This window comes from Eptatretus burgeri, chromosome 9, assembly GCF_056783735.1.
Source record: "Eptatretus burgeri isolate ZD-2024b chromosome 9, Ebu_testis_v1, whole genome shotgun sequence".
NCBI classification, from domain to species: Eukaryota; Metazoa; Chordata; class Myxini; order Myxiniformes; family Myxinidae; genus Eptatretus; species Eptatretus burgeri.
The window spans coordinates 92,827,502-92,844,093 of NC_140969.1; the positions used below are offsets into that span (position 1 = coordinate 92,827,502).

General features: G+C 42.0%; 1 protein-coding gene across 6 annotated transcripts in view; it reads right to left on the bottom strand.

The window, feature by feature from the left end:
* Nucleotides 1-16,592, bottom strand: part of LOC147020621 (nesprin-1-like) — a 464,443-nt gene that overhangs the window by 396,068 nt on the left and 51,783 nt on the right. The gene's annotated exons all lie outside the window — the stretch shown is intronic.

Here is a 16,592-nt window from a genome sequence, read left to right on the forward strand (position 1 = left end):
TTGTAGAAAAAAATCATGAGGCGAATGGTGAATTTGCATCGGTAACTGCAGGGGGTGGAAACAGATCACGTGGTTACGGGAGAAGCACATAGCTATGGAAGGCGTATAGTCAAAAGTGGATTTATCTATCTATAATTCCAGCAATGTGTGTGTGTGTGTGTGTGTGTGTGTGTGTGTGTGTGTGTGTGTGTGTGTGTGTGTGTGTGTGTGTGTGTGTGTGTGTGTGTGTGTGTGTGTGTGTGTGTGTGTGTGTGTGTGTGTGTGTGACCGCTGTTTCTCGACAACCTCTGGTCCGATCTAATTGAAACTTGCCAGGAATATTGCCGGGGACCCGCGGATGTGCCTTTTCAAGGTTTGATATTAATCGGACAAGTGCTTCCCAAGTTATGGCCATTTATTTACCAAACCAATGACAAGACACGTTGTTGCGTGGGCGTGGCCGATGGGGAAGGGAAGCTCAGCCACGTTCCCCATTACGGGTTACAACGTACGGGTTTCCGGATAGTGATGACTTCGTGTATTCTAATTATTTCTCGATTTCTTATGCGCATTTATAGATAAACACAATGGCCCAAGTTATGATCGTTTTCATATTAGACGGTGTATAAATTTCGGGAACATCAGAGTGCTGGTATGCTCCGAACCAGGAAGTAAATTTTTTTCTCTCTCTTCTCTTCTCTTTTTGTTTTTCCTTGCCACGACATTGCGAAAAGGTAAAATACGTTGGCGCTAATTGAATAATTGGGTATTAAAAATAAATTGCGAATAATATCGAACTTCCGGGTCACGCACGTACGGGCACGTGAGAGCGAAGAAACAGCCTGTGTGGTTTATTTATTTATTATTATTATTTTTTTACGGGCATGTACTAGTTTATTATAAATAAGGATTGCGTAACGTTCGGAAAAGGGAAGGTTGAAGTAAAATCGTGGAGGTGTATGGTGAATTTGGAACTGTAAATGCAGAATGAAGCTGCTCGGTCGATGAAAATATCAGAAAGAGTGGAGACACGTGGTTACAGGAGGTGTCGAGATTGAAAGGATACAAGGAAGATTATTAATTTTTGATGGATTTTTGAAGATTAGTTAAGATTTGGGAATGGAAGGTTGTTGGAAGAAATTGTGAAGGTAATGGAGAGAGTGGGTCAGCTCAAGTAGAATAAAGATGGTGTGCCGGCAAGAGGAGGAAGAAGAAGAAAAGGGATTGGGACTCGTGGATTTGCAGGGAGGAAGGTATTTTTTTTTTCCTTTAAATTTAAGAGAAGAAACAGAGTGTACAGTTTGGAGGGATTGGGGGGGGGTGTTAAAATAGAAATTGAAGGTAATAGGGAGAGAATACAAATAAAAACGATCGTACACCTGGAGGGGAAGGATGGGTAGTCCTCAAAGAACCTGATAAGATAAGGTCGACGAAAACTCACAAAAATAGCACGATTTTTGAAACGAAACCCAACTCGGAACATGCAGTAACATGGAGATGAGAAAATAAACAGTTAAATGGGACAAAAAAAAAAAAAAATCGACCGGAGACTTAACTTTGAGAAAGTTGGCAGAGACCCCTGAGAGAACTTGCCGACGCCAGAAGTCTGACAAGCTAAGCTAATTACTTTCCCAACAAGCTAAATCTAGATTATATATGACAATATTATAGACAGCATACCCGATTCCTGTTTTGTTGCGGATATCTGTGCATTGAGTACAAAGTTAGACGTTAATTGAATACAAAGTGAAGAACACTATAAGGACCAGTTCACACCAGGTGGTGAAGATCTATTCTGCTGCTGGTGCTTCTGTGGAGGGTAATGGTCTGGATGTTGTTATACGAGTGGTCACATAAAAAGGATAGGTGCATCTCACACTTCAGTGGTGTTGAAAACGAGTCAAGGCGAGAACATAGAAATGGCCTCAGAAACCATGTACATTTCAATATTGTTCCACAGATTATATAACTTGCAATTAGCCACCAATTGCCACGATTTCATTAAGCAAGATAGATATTTTTTCTGAAGAATGCATAATCCTAGGAATGCTAATTATATTGGAAATATCTGTTTATTCTGCTCCACAATCACTATTTACTAATAACCTTAGTGCCATATTTTGTTTTGTTTTTCTTCATGGAATATGTTAGTTATCTGATACTTTGCAGCAACTGAGTTCATACCATAAAGCATCAAGTAATTTGCATTCCAGAGCAAATAAATTCCAAACATATTGTAGGTACAGGTCTCAATAAAATGGTGAAACACAAGAAATCTCTGGGTTGTCTCACAAAGATATCCGACACATCATGATTATAGCTGAAGATTGAAAGTCAGCAATTTACTCAACATCAATTTGCAATCTGGACAGGAAGATAAACCGAAAGCAAGAAATCTTGAGACACAAAATATTTCGATACTAGCATAACCCGCGCTCTGCGCGACATGTTGGGGTGGGTGTGTTTGAGAAAGGAACTGATGCAGAGTATCAGTAGTAATTTTACTTTAATGCAGTAAGTGCAATACGATTTCACTGTTTCAGAACCATTTTATTTGCTTTTGTTTGTACCATGCACCTCATATGCTCTTTGAGATAATGTAAGCCGAATATCACGTTACTCGAGCGCAGAACAAAGTCGAAGATAGCGCGACACGAAACCACAAACTCGGAAATAATATATAAGATGCTCTCCTTCAGTCACCCACAACCCTCCTCAGGTTTCACATGACATATGTGCAGCAATCAGACAATAAATAAAAAAAACTTAAATGTTCTACTCACTGTTAGAGACAAATAGGCCATTTAACCCAAATTAACTGTACACTACATGCAAAGTGTGCTTATATGTTCATAAAAGGGGCACACAGAGTTAAAATGTTCACATGATCAATCAAGTTATTTAAAATAATAAGAAAGCACTTTTTAACTTGTTTATACATTTCATATCTGGCATTATATGTAATACATTGTTGTGGATTCTCGCCACTCCGGCGTGCGGATGACCGCCTCAGCCCAATTGGCGGCCGCGCGCCCACCGAACGTGGCAATCCAGGCGCAGCTTTCGAATCAACGCTGAAATCCAGCTACGGGTGTGTTTTTAACCACACTACAACCTTGTCAATGCTCTGCCCACGCGCTACAGGGACGATCGCCGAATTGTCGATTTACCTAATTATTCGCGCGGACAGACTACCGAGAGGTTGTACCTCAACGGGACCTGCTCGGAACCGAGCCGCTTTAAGCAGCTCTTTCCGTCTGCGTTTGCCGAGCGGTTTATTATGGCCAAGCCCCATTGGACCTGATTATCTTATCGGTGTTAAAAACCAGCTATTTATTCCGAATGCAATTATGGCAGTTCAATGGAGGAAGGGACGCAACGAGCAGGTGAATATTCAAACAAAGGGGACATTTATTTTCAATGCAGGCACGTATGCAATGAATGGGGGGTGGGGGGGGGATGGGGACAAGACACGAGCAAAAATACCGACAGCCGATGTCTACTTAATATGTACATGCACTTAATCAGTTCACTACTTTTCAGACAAGGCGCCACAGACTTTCATGCAAAACCCCAGAAAAGCAAGAAGAGAGCTGGGCTCGTAAGCCTTTATGATTGCTCAGAGCCGGGATGACCGAAGGGACTCCGGGAGGCCAAGCAGGCTACCTGCCACCCTCTTGTCGACTCGCTGGGCGACCCTCAATGTCTCTGCCCGAACTCGTCTCGACTCCAACGCCTTCAACGGCGCCTCCAACGGCGATCCAGCTGGCGACTTCTCTCCGGCTCCGACTCGACCAACTCTGACCAACTGCTCCCGCTCTCCACACCGATTCCACCGGTTCCACCGATTTCCTCATCAATTCTCTCCCAACCGCCTTCTCGGCGTTCCAATGTGGCCTTTTATCGCCCCGGGCGTTCGCCGCTCCCTTTTCGGCGCGTGGGGGAAAATTGCAGGGGAGTTCAGCTTGGCTCTTTGTTGGTAGAGGAGGGACGTGATAACCAACATTCTATTTCTTTTCCCCGTCCTGAGGGACACGCCCCAAACGTCACTTCTGTTTACCTGTTCTGAGGGATATCGGGGCAGGAGTTGCAGAGATGCTGTTGTGGTGGTGGAGGTGGCGTGGTTGGAGCGTGGTTGGCGCTGTGGTGGGAATGGCGTGGTTGTTGAGATGCTGTTGTTTGAAATAAAAGATAGAACAGAATAACGGCAAACTCAAAGATGCACAGCCCGGCAAACGAATAATTCCCTTTATACATCGGTGGGGAAATCTAACCTGGAACACACACTTATCGACATAACTGATCTCTGGGGAACCAGAATGGTGTTCTGTGAATTTCCACAACCCTAACAATATAAAGGAGAAAGTTTGTTACTTACGAAATCTAAAGATTTCGCAAGTATATTGATTACTTCCGTCCTCTGTTTGTTACTTAAGAAATCTAAAGATTTCGGAAGTATATTGATGACTTCCGTTTGTTTGTTTGTTACTGACGAAATCTAAAGATTTCGTAAGTATATTGATGCCTTCCGTTTCTGTTTGTTTGTTTGTCGGCACGATAACACGAGAACGGTAGAAGCGACCAATGTCAAATTACACCACGTGATTCAGGAGGGTGATGGCTAGTGCTGATTAGATTTTGGTCAAAATCGGTCAAAGGTCAAGGTCACGGTGAGGGCAAATATTCGATTTTTGATGGTTTGGTACAGATACCTCGAGAACAGAAGAAGCTACCAATGTCAAATTACACCACGTGATTCAGGAGGCTGATGGCTCGTGCTGATTAGATTTTGGTCAAAATCGGTCAAAGGTCAAGGTCACAATGAGGTCAAATATTCAAAACATTCGATTTTTGATGGTTTGGTACAGAATCATCGCAGAAACTTCTGGTTTGTGTCGCTACCTTCTCAAGAGAGAGCTTTTATTAGACAAGGTCAGAGGTCAAGTTGACGATTTCGTAAGTACCAGTCTATGACTGCTTGTTACTCACGAAATCTAAAGATTTCGTAAGTATATTGATGACTTCCTATTGTTTGTTTGTTTGTAGGCACGATAACTCGAGAACGGATGAAGCTACCAATGTCAAATTATACCACGTGATTCAGGAGGGTGATGGCTGGTGCTGATTAGATTTTGGTCAAAATCGGTCAAAGGTCAAGGTCACAGTGAGGTCAAATATTCGATTTTTGATGGTTTGGTACAGATAACTCGAGAACGGAAGAAGCTACCAATGTCAAATTACAGCACGTGATTCAGGATGGTGATGGCTCGTGCTGATTATATTTTGGTCAAAATTTGTCAAAGGTCAAGGTCACAGTCAGGTCAAACATCCAAAACATTCGATTTTTGATGGTTTGGTACAGAATCATCGTAGAAACTTCTGGTTTGCGTTGCTACCTTCTCTCGAGACATCTTTTATTCGACAAGGTCAGAGGTCAAGTTGACGATTTCGTAAGTACCAGTCTACGACTGCTTGTTTGTTTGTTACTTATGAAATCTAAAGATTTCGGAAGTATATTGATGCCTTCCGTTTCTGTTTGTTTGTTTGTTTGTTTGTAGGCACGATAACTCGAGAACGGAAGAGGCTACCAATGTCAAATTACACCACGTGATTCAGGAGGGTGATGGCTGGTGCTGATTAGATTTTGGTCAAAATCGGTAAAAGGTAAAGGTCACGGTGAGGTCAAATATTCGATTTTTGATGGTTTGGTACAGATAACTCGAGAACGGAAGAAGCTACCAATGCCAAATTACACCACGTGATTCAGGAGGATGATGGCTGGTGCTGATTAGATTTTGGTCAAAATCGGTCAAAGGTCAAGGTCACAGTGAGGTCAAACATCCAAAAAATAACTCGAGAACGTAAGAAGCCACCAATGTCAAATTACACCACGTGATTCAGGAGGGTGATGGCTAGCGCTGATTAGATTTTGGTCAAAATTGGTCAAAGGTCAAGTCACAGTAAGGTCAAACATCCAAAACATTCGATTTTTGATGGTTTGGTACAGAATCATCGTAGAAACTTCTGGTTTGCGTCGCTACCTTCTCGAGAGACAGCTTTTATTTGACAAGGTCAGAGGTCAAGTTGACGATTTCGGAAGTAGCAGTCTATGACTGCTTGTTTGTTTGTATGTTTGAAGGCACGATAACTCGAGAACGGAAGAAGCTACAAATGTCAAATTACACCACGTGATTCAGGAGGGTGATGGCAAGTGCTGATGAGATTTTGGCCGAAATCGGTCAAAGGTCAAGGTCACAGTGAGGTCAAATATCCGATTTTTGATGGTTTGCTACAGATAACTCGAGAACGTAAGAAGCTACCAATGTCCAATTACACCACGTGATTCAGGAGGGTGGTGGCTAGCACTGGTTAGATTTTGGTCAAAATCGGTCAAAGGTCAAGGTCACAGTGAGGTCAAACATCCAAAACATTCGATTTTTGATGGTTTGGTACAGAATCATCGTAGAAACTTCTGGTTTGCGTCGCTACCTTCTCGAGAGACAGCTTTTATTTGACAAGGTCAGAGGTCAAGTTGACGATTTCGGAAGTAGCAGTCTATGACTCCTTGTCTGTTTGTTACTTACAAAATCTTCAGATTTCGTAAGTATATTGATGACTTCCGTTTCTGTTTGTTTGTTTGTATGTTTGTTTGTTTGTTTGTTTGTTTGTTTGTTTGTTTGTAGGCACGATAACTCGAGAACGGAAGAAGCTACCAATGTCAAATTACACCACGTGATTCAGGAGGGTGATGTCGAGTGCTGATTAGATTTTGGTCAAAATCGGTCAAAGGTCAAGGTCACAGTGAGGTCAAACATAATTCCGTAAATTAATGTGGAGAAATGGAGTATTTTTGCTTCGCTCGATGTTATGAGTTCGTTTTAACTTCGATTTTAATTTTGTCTTCGGTTTTTGCGATCGCTTAGGACGCTTAAAACTCGGTTGTCGAAATTCTGGTAAAAATCGGATGTTTTGGAGACGTTTTAAGATTGACAAAATATATATATTTCACTCGACGCATCACGGGTCGTCCCATGATGCAGTGCGCTCGAGCAGACGCGTCGTTGAGTTACGTTAAGGTATAATTGTGTGGAGAAATGGAGATTTTTGCTTCGGTCGAAGTTACGATTTTTGATGGTTTGAAACAGAATCATCGCAGAAACTTCTGGTTTGCGTCGCTACCTTCTCAAGAGACAGCTTTTATTAGACAAGGTCAGAGGTCAAGTTGACGATTTCGTAAGTACCAGTCTGACTGCTTGTTTGTTTGTTTGTATGTTTGTTTGTAGGCACGATAACTCGAGAAAGGAAGAAGCTACCAATGTCAAATTACACCACGTGATTCAGCAGGGTGATGGCAAGTGCTGATGAGATTTTGGTCGAAATCTGTGAAAGGTCAAGGTCACAGTGAGGTCAAATATCCGATTTTTGATGGTTTGGTACAGATAACTCGAGAAGGGAAGAAGCTACCAATGTCAAATTACACCAAGTGATTCAGGAGGGTGATGCATAGTGCTGATTAGATTTTGGTCAAAATCGGTCAAAGGTCAAGGTCACAGTGAGGTCAAACATCCAAAAAATGATAACTCGAGAACGGAAGAAGCGACCAATGTCAAATTACACCACGTGATTCAGGAGGGTGGTGGCTCGCACCGATTCGATTTTGGTCAAAATCGGTCAAAGGTCAAGGTCACGGTGAGGTCAAACATCCAAAACATTCGATTTTTGATGGTTTGGGACAGAATTATCGCAGAAACTTCTAGTTTGCGTCGCTACCTTCTCGAGAGACAGCTACTATAAGACAAGGTCAGAGGTCAAGTTGACGATTTCATAAGTACCAGTCTATGACTGCTTGTTACTTACGAAATCTAAAGATTTCGTAAGTATATTGATGCCTTCCGTTTCTGTTTGTTTGTTTGTTTGTTTGTAGGCACGATAACTCGAGAACGGAAGAGGCTACCAATGTGAAATTACACCACGTGATTCAGGAGGGTGATGGCTGGTGCTGATTAGATTTTGGTCAAAATCGGTAAAAGGTAAAGGTCACGGTGAGGTCAAATATTCGATTTTTGATGGTTTGGTACAGATAACTCGAGAACGGAAGAAGCTACCAATGCCAAATTACACCACGTGATTCAGGAGGCTGATGGCTGGTGCTGATTAGATTTTGGTCGAAATCGGTCAAAGGTCAAGGTCACAGTGAGGTCAAATATCCGATTTTTGATGGTTTGCTACAGATAACTCGAGAACGGAAGAAGCAAGCAATGTCAAATTACACCACGTGATTCAGGAGGCTGATGGCTCGTGCTGATTAGATTTTGGTCAAAATTGGTCAAAGGTCAAGGTCACAATGAGGTCAAATATTCAAAACATTCGATTTTTGATGGTTTGGTACAGAATCATCGCAGAAACTTCTGGTTTGTGTCGCTACCTTCTCAAGAGAGAGCTTTTATTAGACAAGGTCAGAGGTCAAGTTGACGATTTCGTAAGTACCAGTCTATGACTGCTTGTTACTCACGAAATCTAAAGATTTCGTAAGTATATTGATGACTTCCTATTGTTTGTTTGTTTGTAGGCACGATAACTCGAGAACGGATGAAGCTACCAATGTCAAATTATACCACGTGATTCAGGAGGGTGATGGCTGGTGCTGATTAGATTTTGGTCAAAATCGGTCAAAGGTCAAGGTCACAGTGAGGTCAAATATTCGATTTTTGATGGTTTGGTACAGATAACTCGAGAACGGAAGAAGCTACCAATGTCAAATTACAGCACGTGATTCAGGATGGTGATGGCTCGTGCTGATTATATTTTGGTCAAAATTTGTCAAAGGTCAAGGTCACAGTCAGGTCAAACATCCAAAACATTCGATTTTTGATGGTTTGGTACAGAATCATCGTAGAAACTTCTGGTTTGCGTTGCTACCTTCTCTCGAGACATCTTTTATTCGACAAGGTCAGAGGTCAAGTTGACGATTTCGTAAGTACCAGTCTACGACTGCTTGTTTGTTTGTTACTTATGAAATCTAAAGATTTCGGAAGTATATTGATGCCTTCCGTTTCTGTTTGTTTGTTTGTTTGTAGGCACGATAACTCGAGAACGGAAGAGGCTACCAATGTCAAATTACACCACGTGATTCAGGAGGGTGATGGCTGGTGCTGATTAGATTTTGGTCAAAATCGGTAAAAGGTAAAGGTCACGGTGAGGTCAAATATTCGATTTTTGATGGTTTGGTACAGATAACTCGAGAACGGAAGAAGCTACCAATGCCAAATTACACCACGTGATTCAGGAGGATGATGGCTGGTGCTGATTAGATTTTGGTCAAAATCGGTCAAAGGTCAAGGTCACAGTGAGGTCAAACATCCAAAAAATAACTCGAGAACGTAAGAAGCCACCAATGTCAAATTACACCACGTGATTCAGGAGGGTGATGGCTAGCGCTGATTAGATTTTGGTCAAAATTGGTCAAAGGTCAAGTCACAGTAAGGTCAAACATCCAAAACATTCGATTTTTGATGGTTTGGTACAGAATCATCGTAGAAACTTCTGGTTTGCGTCGCTACCTTCTCGAGAGACAGCTTTTATTTGACAAGGTCAGAGGTCAAGTTGACGATTTCGGAAGTAGCAGTCTATGACTGCTTGTTTGTTTGTATGTTTGAAGGCACGATAACTCGAGAACGGAAGAAGCTACAAATGTCAAATTACACCACGTGATTCAGGAGGGTGATGGCAAGTGCTGATGAGATTTTGGCCGAAATCGGTCAAAGGTCAAGGTCACAGTGAGGTCAAATATCCGATTTTTGATGGTTTGCTACAGATAACTCGAGAACGTAAGAAGCTACCAATGTCCAATTACACCACGTGATTCAGGAGGGTGGTGGCTAGCACTGGTTAGATTTTGGTCAAAATCGGTCAAAGGTCAAGGTCAGAGTGAGGTCAAACATCCAAAACATTCGATTTTTGATGGTTTGGTACAGAATCATCGTAGAAACTTCTGGTTTGCGTCGCTACCTTCTCGAGAGACAGCTTTTATTTGACAAGGTCAGAGGTCAAGTTGACGATTTCGGAAGTAGCAGTCTATGACTCCTTGTCTGTTTGTTACTTACAAAATCTTCAGATTTCGTAAGTATATTGATGACTTCCGTTTCTGTTTGTTTGTTTGTTTGTTTGTTTGTTTGTTTAGTTGTTTGTTTGTTTGTAGGCACGATAACTCGAGAACGGAAGAAGCTACCAATGTCAAATTACACCACGTGATTCAGGAGGGTGATGTCGAGTGCTGATTAGATTTTGGTCAAAATCGGTCAAAGGTCAAGGTCACAGTGAGGTCAAACATAATTCCGTAAATTAATGTGGAGAAATGGAGTATTTTTGCTTCGCTCGATGTTATGAGTTCGTTTTAACTTCGATTTTAATTTTGTCTTCGGTTTTTGCGATCGCTTAGGACGCTTAAAACTCGGTTGTCGAAATTCTGGTAAAAATCGGATGTTTTGGAGACGTTTTAAGATTGAAAAAATATATATATTTCACTCGACGCATCACGGGTCGTCCCATGATGCAGTGCGCTCGAGCAGACGCGTCGTTGAGTTACGTTAAGGTATAATTGCGTGGAGAAATGGAGATTTTTGCTTCGGTCGAAGTTACGATTTTTGATGGTTTGAAACAGAATCATCGCAGAAACTTCTGGTTTGCGTCGCTACCTTCTCAAGAGACAGCTTTTATTAGACAAGGTCAGAGGTCAAGTTGACGATTTCGTAAGTACCAGTCTGACTGCTTGTTTGTTTGTTTGTATGTTTGTTTGTAGGCACGATAACTCGAGAAAGGAAGAAGCTACCAATGTCAAATTACACCACGTGATTCAGCAGGGTGATGGCAAGTGCTGATGAGATTTTGGTCGAAATCTGTGAAAGGTCAAGGTCACAGTGAGGTCAAATATCCGATTTTTGATGGTTTGGTACAGATAACTCGAGAAGGGAAGAAGCTACCAATGTCAAATTACACCAAGTGATTCAGGAGGGTGATGCATAGTGCTGATTAGATTTTGGTCAAAATCGGTCAAAGGTCAAGGTCACAGTGAGGTCAAACATCCAAAAAATGATAACTCGAGAACGGAAGAAGCGACCAATGTCAAATTACACCACGTGATTCAGGAGGGTGGTGGCTCGCACCGATTCGATTTTGGTCAAAATCGGTCAAAGGTCAAGGTCACGGTGAGGTCAAACATCCAAAACATTCGATTTTTGATGGTTTGGGACAGAATTATCGCAGAAACTTCTAGTTTACGTCGCTACCTTCTCGAGAGACAGCTTCTATAAGACAAGGTCAGAGGTCAAGTTGACGATTTCGTAAGTACCAGTCTATGACTGCTTGTTACTTACGAAATCTAAAGATTTCGTAAGTATATTGATGCCTTCCGTTTCTGTTTGTTTGTTTGTTTGTTTGTAGGCACGATAACTCGAGAACGGAAGAGGCTACCAATGTGAAATTACACCACGTGATTCAGGAGGGTGATGGCTGGTGCTGATTAGATTTTGGTCAAAATCGGTAAAAGGTAAAGGTCACGGTGAGGTCAAATATTCGATTTTTGATGGTTTGGTACAGATAACTCGAGAACGGAAGAAGCTACCAATGCCAAATTACACCACGTGATTCAGGAGGCTGATGGCTGGTGCTGATTAGATTTTGGTCGAAATCGGTCAAAGGTCAAGGTCACAGTGAGGTCAAATATCCGATTTTTGATGGTTTGCTACAGATAACTCGAGAACGGAAGAAGCAAGCAATGTCAAATTACACCACGTGATTCAGGAGGGTGGTGGCTAGCACTGGTTAGATTTTGGTCAAAATTGGTCAAAGGTCAAGGTCACGGTGAGGTCAAACATCCAAAACATTCAATTTTTGATGGTTTGGTACAGAATCATCGTACAAACTTCTCGTTTGCATCGCTACCTTCTCGAGAGACAGCTTTTATTAGACAAGGTCAGAGGTCAAGTTGACAATTTCGCAAGTACCAGTCTATGACTGCTTGTTTGTTTGTTTGTAGGCACGACAACTCGAGAACGGAAGAAGCTACCAATGTCAAATTACACCACGTGATTCAGGAGGGTGATGGCTAGTGCTGATTAGATTTTGGTCAACATCGGTCAAAGGTCAAGGTCACAGTGAGGTCAAATATTCAATTTTTGATGGTTTGGTACAGATAACTCGAGAACGGAAGAAGCTACCAATATCAAATTACACCACGTGATTCAGGAGCATGATGGCTAGTGCTGATTAGATTTTGGTCAACATCGGTCAAAGGTCAAGGTCACAGTGAGGTCAAACATCCAAAACATTCGATTTTTGATGGTTTGGGACAGAATCATCGCAGAAACTTCTAGTTTGCGTCGCTACCTTCTCGAGAGACAGCTTTTATAAGACAAGGTCAGAGGTCAAGTTGACGATTTCGTAAGTACCAGTCTATGACTGCTTGTTACTTACGAAATCTAAAGATTTCGTAAGTATATTGATGCCTTCCGTTTCTGTTTGTTTGTTTGTTTGTAGGCGCGATAACTCGAGAACGGAAGAGGCTACCAATGTCAAATTACACCACCTGATTCAGGAGGGTGATGGCTGGTGCTGATTAGATTTTGGTCAAAATCGGTCAAAGGTCAAGGCCACAGTGAGGTCAAATATTCGATTTTTGATGGTTTGGTACAGATAACTCGAGAACGGCAGAAGCTACCAATGTCAAATTACACCACCTGATTCAGGAGGGTGATGGCTCATGCTGATTAGATTTTGGTCAAAATCGGTCAAAGGTCAAGGTGACAGTGAGGTCAAACATCCAAAAAATAACTCGAGAACGGAAGAAGCGACCAATGTCAAATTACAGCACGTGATTCAGGATGGTGATGGCTCGTGCTGATTAGATTTTGGTCAAACTTGGTCAAAGGTCAAGGTCACAGTGAGGTCAAACATCCAAAACATTCGATTTTTGATGGTTTGGTACAGAATCATCAAAGAAACTTCTGGTTTGCGTCGCTACCTTCTCTCGAGACATCTTTTATTGGACAAGGTCAGAGGTCAAGTTGACGATTTTGAAAGTACCAGTCTATGACTGCTTGTTTGTTTGTATGTTTGAAGGCACGATAACTCGAGAACAGAAGAAGCTACAAATGTCAAATTACACCAAGTGATTCAGGAGGGTGATGGCAAGTGCTGATTATATTTTGGTCGAAATCGGTCAAAGGTCAAGGTCACAGTGAGGTCAAATATCCGATTTTTGATGATTTGCTACAGATAACTCGAGAACGGAAGAAGCAACCAATGTCAAATTACACCACGTGATTCAGGAGGGTGGTGGCTAGCACTGGTTAGATTTTGGTCAAAATCGGTCAAAGGTCAAGGTGAGATCAAACATCCAAAACATTCGATTTTTGATGGTTTGGTACAGAATCATCGTAGAAACTTCTCGTTTGCGTCGCTACCTTCTCGAGAGACAGCTTTTATTAGACAAGGTCAGAGGTCAAGTTGACGATTTCGCAAGTACCAGTCTATGACTGCTTGTTTGTTTGTTTGTAGGCACGACAACTCGAGAACGGAAGAAGCTACCAATATCAAATTGCACCACGTGATTCAGGAGCGTGATGGCTCGTGCTGATTAGATTTTGGTCAACATCGGTCAAAGGTCAAGGTCACAGTGAGGTCAAATATTCGATTTTTGATGGTTTGGAACAGATAACTCGAGAACGGAAGAAGCCACCAATGTCAAATTACACCACGTGATTCAGGAGGGTGATGGCCAGCGCTGATTCGATTTTGGTCAACATCGGTCAAAGGTCAAGGTCACAGTGAGGTCAAATATTCGATTTTTGATGGTTTGGTACAGATAACTCGAGAACGGAAGAAGCCACCAATGTCAAATTACACCACGTGATTCAGGAGGGTGCTGACTTGCGCTGATTAGGTTTTGGTCAAAATCGGTCAAAGGTCAAGGTCACAGTGAGGTCAAACATCCAAAAAATGATAACTCGAGAACGGAAGAAGCTTCCAATGTCAAATTACACCACGTGATTCAGGAGGGTGGTGGCTAGCGCTGATTAGATTTTGGTCAAAATCGGTAAAAGGTCAAGGTCACAGTGAGGTCAAATATTCGATTTTTGATGGTTTGGTACAGATAACTCGAGAACGGAAGAAGCTACCAATGTCAAATTACACCACGTGATTCAGGAGGGTGTTGGCTAGCGCTGATTAGATTTTGGTGAAAAATCGGTCAAAGGTCAAGGTCACAGTGAGGTCAAACATCCAAAACATTCGATTTTTGATGGTTTGGTATAGAATCATCGTAGAAACTTCTGGCTTGCGTCGCTACCTTCTCCAGAGACAGCTTTTATTAGACAAGGCCAGAGGTCAAGTTGACGATTTCGTAAGTACCAGTCTATGACTGCTTGTTTGTTTGTTTGAGTGTTTGTTTGTTAATTACGAAATCTTTAGATTTCGTAAGTATATTGATGACTTCCGTTTCTGTTTGTTTGTTTGTTTGTTTGTTTGAAGGCACGATAACTCGAGAACGGAAGAAGCTACCAATGTCAAATTACATCACGTGATTCAGGAGGGTGATGGCTAGTGCTGATTAGATTTTGGTCAAAATTCGGTAAAAGGTCAAGGTCACAGTGAGGTCAAACATCCAAAACATTCGATTTTTGATGGTTTGGTACAGAATCATCGTGGAAACTTCTGGTTTGCGTCGCTACCTTCTCTGGAGACAGCTTTTATTAGACAAGGTCAGAGGTCAAGTTGACGATTTCGTAAGTACCAGTCTATGACTGCTTGTTTGTTTGTACGTTTGAAGGCACGATAACTCGAGAACAGAAGAAGCTACAAATGTCAAATTACACCAAGTGATTCAGGAGGGTGATGGCAAGTGCTGATTATATTTTGGTCGAAATCGGTCAAAGGTCAAGGTCACAGTGAGGTCAAATATCCGATTTTTGATGATTTGCTACAGATAACTCGAGAACGGAAGAAGCAACCAATGTCAAATTACACCACGTGATTCAGGAGGGTGGTGGCTAGCACTGGTTAGATTTTGGTCAAAATCGGTCAAAGGTCAAGGTGAGATCAAACATCCAAAACATTCGATTTTTGATGGTTTGGTGCAGAATCATCGTAGAAACTTCTCGTTTGCGTCGCTACCTTCTCGAGAGACAGCTTTTATTAGACAAGGTCAGAGGTCAAGTTGACGATTTCGCAAGTACCAGTCTATGACTGCTTGTTTGTTTGTTTGTAGGCACGACAACTCGAGAACGGAAGAAGCCACCAATGTCAAATTACACCACGTGATTCAGGAGGGTTATGGCTAGCGCTGATTAGATTTTGGTCAACATCGGTCAAAGGTCAAGGTCACAGTGAGGTCAAATATTCGATTTTTGATGGTTTGGTACAGATAACTCGAGAACGGAAGAAGCCACCAATGTCAAATTACACCACGTGATTCAGGAGGGTGCTGACTTGCGCTGATTAGGTTTTGGTCAAAATCGGTCAAAGGTCAAGGTCACAGTGAGGTCAAATATTCGATTTTTGATGGTTTGGTACAGATAACTCGAGAACGGAAGAAGCTTCCAATGTCAAATTACACCACGTGATTCAGGAGGGTGGTGGCTAGCGCTGATTAGATTTTGGTCAAAATCGGTAAAAGGTCAAGGTCACAGTGAGGTCAAATATTCGATTTTTGATGGTTTGGTACAGATAACTCGAGAACGGAAGAAGCTACCAATGTCAAATTACACCACGTGATTCAGGAGGGTGTTGGCTAGCGCTGATTAGATTTTGGTGAAAAATCGGTCAAAGGTCAAGGTCACAGTGAGGTCAAACATCCAAAACATTCGATTTTTGATGGTTTGGTATAGAATCATCGTAGAAACTTCTGGCTTGCGTCGCTACCTTCTCCAGAGACAGCTTTTATTAGACAAGGCCAGAGGTCAAGTTGACGATTTCGTAAGTACCAGTCTATGACTGCTTGTTTGTTTGTTTGAGTGTTTGTTTGTTAATTACGAAATCTTTAGATTTCGTAAGTATATTGATGACTTCCGTTTCTGTTTGTTTGTTTGTTTGTTTGTTTGAAGGCACGATAACTCGAGAACGGAAGAAGCTACCAATGTCAAATTACACCACGTGATTCAGGAGGGTGATGGCTAGTGCTGATTAGATTTTGGTCAAAATCGGTAAAAGGTCAAGGTCACAGTGAGGTCAAACATCCAAAACATTCGATTTTTGATGGTTTGGTACAGAATCATCGTGGAAACTTCTGGTTTGCGTCGCGACCTTCTCTGGAGACAGCTTTTATTAGACAAGGTCAGAGGTCAAGATTTTCTGGAAAATCCTCTATTTCTCTTTGCCGATGACTCCACCCTCTGCCGTACCATGTGTCATCCCTCAGACCGGCAAGCAGCAGCTTCTTCGCTCACTGCAGATCTGGATAAAATCACAAACTGGTCCAACACGTGGAACATGTCTTTCAATCCACACAAATCTCACACTCTCACTATGTCTCTTCGAAAGGACCGTTTACAAAACCCCCCCATCCACTTTCTCAACAATCCTCTGGAAGAAGTCTTTTCTTTCAAGCTTCTGGGTCTCAC